The following is an 8,752-nucleotide window of genomic DNA, read 5'->3' on the forward strand; positions in this document are numbered from 1 at the left end:
AGATTCTGCCAGATGGTTTAAAAGGATTGAGGAATTAGGTCACAAGTAGGCTGAGGCAACAGCTTCCCCACTGCCAACCAAGGACTCCATGATAGCTTCTTCAATTCCCTTTTACATTGCAGGGCTGTACCTCTGTGGTGAGAAAAGGACTGTGATTCCTCTCAAACCTATCACTTATATCAACAGTTTCGACACCCTTCTACTGGACAGAAACAAACAGCTCTGAGAAAGAGTCATATTGGATGTGAAATATTTCTCGCACCTCAGCTGCTGCCAAACCTGCTGAGTTTCTCCAGCATTCTTGGAGTTGTGTGGAATTTGATGCTGCAGAGGGTTGTTGAGGCTGAGGCATTCAGTATATACAAGGCTCAGTTGGACAGATTTTTAACGAGGAAGGGAATCAAAGTTTATGAAGTTAAGTCCAGAAAGTCAATTTGAGAATGATAAGATTAGCTATTATCTTATTAAACGGCAAAGCAGAGGAGAGGTCACATCTGACAAACTTCCTTGAGGTTTTTGAGGAAGTGACAAAGAAGATTGATGAGGGCGATGGAAGTTTGTCTTTCGGACTGGAGATCTGTGACCAGTGGTGTTGGGCAGTGATCTGTGCTGAAACACTATATATTAATAATTTGGAGGAGAATGCAGGTGGTCTGAGCTTGCAATGTGTGACACGACCGTTAAAAAAACCAAGACTGACACGAGTGTAGTACTGAGGGAGTGCTGCAGTATTGGGAATTTGATACAAGCGTTGTGTAGAGGTGAATATAAAAAAATCCCAAAGCCAATATTTATCTCTCATTCAACATCAAAATAATTAGATGACCTGTTCACATTCCTGTTTATGGGAGCCTGCTCTGTACAGACTGGCTAACTTATTGTCCAACGTTGCAACATTGAATACAATTCTGAAATACTTCATGGATGTAAGAAGCTTTGAGATATCATCAAAGGCACTATGCAAATACCCGTCTTTTTATTTGAGGCATTCAATAGCTTATTAAGGAGCTTGACAGAGTTTGGACACCATGTTATCATTTGTGATGAAGACAAGGAATTATAAATATCAGACAGTCACTAATATATCCAATTGACAGCTTCCCCTCTGCTGACTATAAGATGCAACAGCAGAATGAGGTCATACACCCATCAGGTTCCCTCCTCCATTTGAGCGTGGCTGATATATTTCTCAGCCCCCCCTTCTCCTGCCTTCTCCCTGCAAACCTGCTCACTTTACTAATCAAGAAGCTATCTATCTCTGTCTTAAATTCGAGGAGCTGCATTTTGGGACGCTAATCTTTGCAGGACTTATACACTTAATGGTAAAGTCCTCGGTTGCGTTGCTGAACAAAGAGACCTTGGAGTGCAGGTTCATAGTTCATTGAAAATGAAGTTGCAGATAGATAGGATAGTGAAGAAGGCATTTGGTATGCTTTCCTTTATTGGTCAGAGTACTGAGTACAGGAGTCTGGAGGTCATGTTGCGGCTATATAGGCCATTGGTTAGACCACTCTTGGAATATTGTGTGCAATTCTGGTCTCCTTCCTATCGGAAAGATATTGTGAAACTTGAAAGGGTTCAGACAAAAATTACAAGGATGCTGCCAGCATTGGAGGATTTGAGCTACACGAAGAGGCTGAACAGGCTGGAGCTGTTTTCCCTGGACCATCGGTGCCTGAGGGGTGACCTGACAGAGGTTTACAAAATTATGGCGGTGATATGGATATGGTGAATAGGCAAAGTCTTTTCTCTGGGGTGGGGGAGTCCAGCACGAGAGGGCATAAGTTTAGGGTGAGAGGGGAAAGATATAAAAGAGACCTAAGGAGCAACTTTTTTACGCAGAGGGTGGTGCATGTTTGGAATGAGCTGCCAGAGGAAGTGGTAAAGGCTGATATAATTGCAACATTTAAAAGGCATTTGGATGAGCATATGAATAGGAAGGGTTTGGAGAGAGATGGGCCGGGTGCTGGCAGGTGGGACGAGATTGGGTTGAGACATCTGTTCGGCATGGACGGGTTGAACCGAAGTGTCTGTCTCCATGCTGTACATCTCAATGAGTCGAAAACAAAAAAACAACAAGAAACAACACCGCAAAGAAAATACAAATATAGTCAGGTGCAAACTGTAACTACCCATCTCTGAGATCAATGAGTATTGCACATGAACTTATTTGAAATTCTTCCCTCAAGAGCATCAAGTTGACTGAATAGATCATCATGGTGACACAAAAGCCCGAGTTAAGATTGCAGATATGTCTACACCAAAATATTCCAAAAAGAGCCGCCAAATCTTTTACTAATTTTCAGTTTTTTGGTGTACCACATTGATAAGAATGTCTATAGGAGTATGTTTATAATTAACCTCTGCCAAACCAACAGACCTGAAGGTTTTCAGAGATCCACCACATCACAATTCTTTTTCTCACATGAAAAATGAGAATATTAAAGAGATTTTTTTTTCCCATGAGTGTTCAAAGAAGACAAATTGGGGAGGGCCAGAGGAAGAGAGATAAGATCCCTCTTAACTTTGAGCCCCAAGAGCCTTTCTATTACACCTGCCACAGCACTCCAATATCTGTCTGAGGCAAGACCACAGACAATGAGTGAGAGTCCTGATAATTATTTTACACTTCGAACATAGTGAAGATACTCCCACCTTAAATTTTGTGAGATGCTCTGGGGCCAAATGGGTCATGTGCAGAATCTTTACCTGCATGGCAAGGGTCCTGTTACAGATTGAAATCTTTCTCACATTTTCAGAAATGCTCTCTCATGTCTCCATAGATATCGCAACTCCTAACTCTCTCTCCAAGAATTCACAAAGCTGCTCAATGTCTTCTGAAAGATTACCCCCAATATATGATAAATAGCATTATCAGAGAGAGTACTTATAGCACAAAGCAATCTCTCCTCTGTGACAGATCTATATGAGTCGTTCAAAAGTGTAGTCCCTTTTTGAATAAAATCCCTGACCTGAAAAAAATGAAAAGGTTCACTGCTAGCCAAACGATACTTACGGGTTAAAAGGTAGTGTGAGAGCGACAGTCTTACCGACTGCCCCTACACATATTAAAATTACTAGATCTCACACTATTAGTGAGAACCGCTGCTGGACCGCTCGAGGACCCTCACCCACCTAAAATAAACTCCCCTCAACCAAATCATTCAAGGGTATAAAAATATATGGCCACTCGACCCAATCAAATGCCTTTTCTGCATCCAAGGAGATCACTACTACCTGAACTGACTGCTGCTGACACACTTGAATCATATTCAGTAACCTCCTGCTCTGCATCTGCTTCACAGCCTCCTGTACCTCTTGCTCTGTTAAAGGGCCATTAAGAAAAGATGCCAGTTCGGAGCTAACACCTGGAAGATCCAGTTTCTTAAAGAAGGACTCCATCTTTGCACTCACAACGTACAGACTGGTGTAGTTCAAAGTAAACTTTCCAAAATGTAGCATTGATCTTTTTCAAATCACAAGTAACCATTCCAGTCCTGTCCCTAATTGAGGTAATTGATTGGGGACTATTAGTGGGCAACACGGTGGCACAGTGGTTAGCACTGCTGCCTCACAGCTCCAAAGATCTGGGTTGAATTCCCACCTCAGGTGACTGTCTGTGGGGGTTTCCTCCCACAGTCTAAAAATGTGCCGGTAAAGTGAATTGACCATGCTAAATAGCCAGTAATGTTAGGTGAAGGGGTAAATGCAGGAGAATGGGTCTGGGTGGGTTGCGCGTTGATGTGGACTTGTTTGGCGGAAGGGCCTGTTTCCATACTGTAACTAATCTTATCTATTTGTCCTGGCAAGATATGTTCGATATCTGCCCGGCTTGTCACCGTGCTCATAGTTGGTTAGAGAAAAAAAAAAACTGCAGATGCTGGAATCCAAAATAGACAGGCATGAGGCTGGAAGAACAAGGCAAGCCAGGCAGCATAGGGAGGTGGAGAAGTCGATGTGTCGGGTGTAACCCTTCTTCAGGACTCTTCAATGAGATCATGGCTGATCTGATCATCCTCATCCCTAACTTTCAGCCTTAATCCCATCGTCTTTGATTTCCTGCTTTGTTAAAAATCCATTCATCTGTTCCTTGAATGTAATGAGTGACCCAGCCTCATCAGTCCTCTGTAGTAATAAAATCCAGACATACATAGAGAATACTGGTGAATCTCTGCAGTTGTGGCAGGAGCTGTGGAGAGTGAAACAAAATTGAAGTTTTGAGTCTGATATGACTCATTTTTGGAGCTGTCTGTCTGTGTCCAGTGAGAGGGTATAGAATTACTAATTTGTTAAGTGGGCAAGAGAGGTTTGATGATCTTATCTCATGCAGAAACAGTTTTAAAGGGGCTTCAAGGGTATAACATGGTGTCCTTGTTCAGCAGTGGGGAAGCTAATGCCTCAGCCTATTGGAAGCTAAATTCATCGACTCGTTGAAATGGCTCTGAGGAACAACAATGAATCAGAATGCAGGAAGGAGACAGAGTGCTTGGTGACATGGTGCAATGAGAACAATCTCTCTCAGTGTTGGAAATACAAAATAACTGATCATCAACTTCAGGAAGAAATTAGGAGGAGACACAACTATCTACAGCAACAGAGTTGAGATGGAGAGTGTAGAGAGTATCACGTTTGTAGGGGTGATGATAACCAACAATCTGTCCAGAGCATCCCATGTAGTTGTGATGGTCAAGAAGGCTCCACAACACCTCTCCTTCCTCAGGCAGCTTAGGAAATTCATCATCTCCATAAGGACCCTCACCAACCTTTCCAGATACACCATATTCTATCTGAAAGCATTCGAACTGAGTGCACCATGGTCTTGTATGGCAACTGTTCTGCCCAGAACCAAAAACTACAGAATGTCGTGTGCAAAGCATAGACCATCACAGAAGACACCCTTCTATCTATGGACTCTATTTCCACTTCTTGTTGCTGTGGAAAGGCTGCCAACATAATCAAAAACCCCTCCCACACCAGTCATGCTCTCTTCTAACCTCTTCCATCAAGGAAAAGATACAGAGACTTGATCGCATGCACCAACAGGTTCAAGAACAACTTCTTCCCTGCTGTTAGCAGTTTGCTGATTGGACCTCTCTAACTTTAACAGTATTGATCTTGCTAATGTTGATCTCGCTTTGTGCATCTCCTGTGCAGCTTGTATTCCTTGCTTTGTCGAAGCACCCGATGAATTATCTGTCCTTGTTGGCTATCATCTACCCATGATCTGCTCACAAAATGAAACATTTTGCTGTACTGTGTACGAGTGATGACAATAAACCAAATCAAACCAACATGTCACTGCCAATCACAAGATGTGTTACAAAAACAGAAATTGCTGGTGAAACTCAGTAGGTCTGGCAGCAACAGTAGAGGGAAAGTAGAGCCAATGTTTCATGTCCAGTGATCCATTTACAGAACTGGAGAAGTATCACCGGATCTGAAATGTTCACTCTGCTTTCTCTGCATAGAGGCTGCCAGACCTGCTGAAGTTCTCCAGCAATTCCTGTTTTTCGTTCAGATTTCCAGCATTGGAAACTTTTTGTTTGTTCACAATATGTGCTAGTCTGACAAGTTTCCTTGTTATCATGATTTTTCTGAACTGTTTATCAAGTTTCCTTGTTATCATGATTTTTCTGAACTGTTTATCTTTGTCCAGTGTCTCCCATCAGCAGGTTATTAACCAGACACTCTAACCATCTACTATACAATTCATTACACCTGGTTGTTAATAATCTCATTATTTCTATCAATTATTCCCACCTTCTTGTGCCAGCTAAACAAAGATCTCAAGGTTTTGCTGGATGTTCTTCTGGATGTTCTGCATCCATAAAAACCAAACTTTCATTGAGGAAATGCCCACTGCACACAATGAAACTGATCAGGCAGAAGGTGCAACATGCCAGATAAAGTGGAGAGATGAAGCAAGATTTTCAAAATAAGTAGTACACTTTTTCCTCTGTCATATCACATAAAAACTGTACTGAGTTGCGGCATATTGTCTGGATAAAGCAAGGCTATTGAAATTTGCTTTTATCTCCTTCGTATGTTTGTAGACTGCAATGTAGTAGAGCCAACTTAACATTGCTTTAAGTGCATGCCATAACATCTCAACTGTTCAAGTATGGCATAGGCAATGACATTTTCAACATTGGGCTACAAAGACAGTGAAATGAAGATCTAATTAACATGGCATGAAAGCAGTCATTTCGTGAAGGAAACCATACCCATTCCATTAGGAGAAAGTAAGGACTGCAGATGCTGGAGTTCAGAGCTGAAAAATGTGTTGCTGGAAAAGCGCAGCAGGTCAGGCAGCATCCAAAGAGCAGGAGAATCGATGTTGTGGGCATAAGCCCTTCTTCAGGAATGAGGAAAGTGTGCCAAGCAGGCTAAGATAAAAGGCTGGGAGAAGGGACTTGGGGGAGGGGCGTTGGAAATGCGATAGGTGGAAGGAGGTGATAGGCCGGAGAGGGGGTGGGGCGGAGATCAGGAAGAAGATTGCAGGTCAAGAAGACGGTGCTGTCCGAGGGTTGGGACTGAGATAAGGTGGGGGGAGGGGAAATGAGGGAGCTGGAGAAATATGCATTCATCCTTGTGATTGGAGTCTTCCTGGATGGAAGATGAGGCGCTCTTCCACCAGCCGTCGTGTTGCCATGGTCTGGCGATGGAGGAGGCCAAGGACCTGCATGTCCTTGGCAGAGTGGGAGGGGGAGTTAAAGTGTTCAGCCACGAGGTGGTTGGGTTGGTTGGGTTGGTTGGTGCGGGTGTCACAGACGTGTTCTCTGAAATGTTCCGCAAGTAGGTGACCTGTCTCCCCAATGTAGAGGAGGCCACATCGGGTGCAGTGGATGCAGTAAATGATGTGTGTGGAGGTGCAGGTGAATTTGTGACGGTAGTAGTTTGTGCAGTAGTAGTTTGGCGCATCAATCTTTACACCGCTGAGGCTAAACGCCAGCTCGCGGACACCTCCTCCTACTGCCCCCTTGACCATGACCCCACCTCCCACCAACAAACCAACATCTTCCAGACCATCCATAACCTCATCACCTCAGGGGATCTCCCATCCGCCGCCTCCAACCTCATAGTCCCACAACCCCACACCGCCCGTTTCTACCTCCTGCCCAAAATCCACAAACCTGACTGCCCCGGCCGACCCATTGTCTCAGCCTGCTTCTGCCCCACTGAACTCATCCCTGCATACCTCGACACGGTCCTGTCCCACTTAGTCCAAGAAGTCCCCACCAACGTTCGGGACACCATCCATGCCCTCCACCTCCTCCATGATTTTCGCTTCCCTGGCTCCCAACGCCTTATCTTCACCATAGACATCCAGTCCCCATATACGTCCATCCCCCATCACGAAGATCTCAAAGCCCTTAGCTTCTTCCTTTCCCGCTGAACCAACCAGTACCCTTCAACTGACACCCTCCTTCGACTGACTGAACTGGTCCTCACTCTGAACAACTTCTATTTCCAATCCTCCCACTTCCTCCAAGCCAAAGGAGTAGCCATGGGCTCCCGCATGGGCCCCAGCTATGCCTGCCTCTTCGTCGGATATGTGGAACAGTCCATCTTCCGCAGCTACACTGGCACCACCCCCCACCTTATCCTCCGCTACATCGATGAATGTATCAGCACTGCCTCGTGCTCCCACGAGGAGGTTGAACAGTTCATCCAATATACTAACACCTTCTAACCCCGACCTCAAGTTTACCTGGACCGTCTCAGACTCCTTCCTCCCCTTCCTAGACCTCTCCATTTCTATCTCGGACGACTGACTCGACACGGACATTTACTATAAACCGACCGACTCCCACAGCTACCTAGATTATATCTCCTCCCACCCTGCCCCCTGTAAAAACACCATCCCATATTCCCAATTCCTTCGCCTCCACAGCATCTGCTCCCAGGAGGACCATTTCCAATATTGAACAACCCAGATGGCCTCCTTCTTCAAAGACCGTAATTTCCCCTCAGATGTGGTTGATGATGCTCTCCACCGCATCTCCTCCACTTCCCGCTCCTCCGCCCTTGAGCCCTGCCCCTCCAATCGCCACTAGGACAGAACCCCACTGGTCCTCACCTACCACCCCACCAACCTCCATATACATCGGATCATCCTTCGTCATTTCCGCCATCTCCAAACGGACCCTACCACCAAGGATATATTTCCCTCCTCTCCCCTATCAGCATTCCAGAAGGACCACTCCCTCCATGACTCCCTCGGCACGTCCACACCCCCCACCAACACAAACTCCACTCCCAGCACCTTCCCCTGCAACCGTAAGAAATGCAAAACTTGTGCCGACACCTCCCCCCTCACTTCATTCCAAGGCCCCAAGGGATCCGTCCATATCCGCCACAAATTCACCTGCACTTCCACACACATCATTTACTGCATCCGGTCCACACGATGTGGCCTCCTCTGCACTGGGGAGACAGGCCGCCTACTTGCGGAACATTTCAGAGAACACCTCTAGGACACCCGCACCAATCTCTGTAAAGTTATCCCTCAGCCTCCGACGCTCTAGGGAAAATAGCCCTATCCTATTCAAACCCTCCCTGTAGTTCAAATCCTCCAGCCCTGGTAACATCTTGAAAATCTTTTCTGAACCCTTGAAACACATTTCCAATAGGAAGGAGATCAGAAGTACACACAATATTCCAAAAGTGGCCTAACTAATATCCTGTACAGCCGCAACATGACTTTCCAAATTCTGCACTCAATACTCTGACCAATAAGAGAAAGCACACC

The sequence above is a fragment of the Chiloscyllium plagiosum genome, unplaced genomic scaffold (genome assembly GCF_004010195.1).
Source record: "Chiloscyllium plagiosum isolate BGI_BamShark_2017 unplaced genomic scaffold, ASM401019v2 scaf_8261, whole genome shotgun sequence".
Classification (NCBI taxonomy): Eukaryota; Metazoa; Chordata; class Chondrichthyes; order Orectolobiformes; family Hemiscylliidae; genus Chiloscyllium; species Chiloscyllium plagiosum.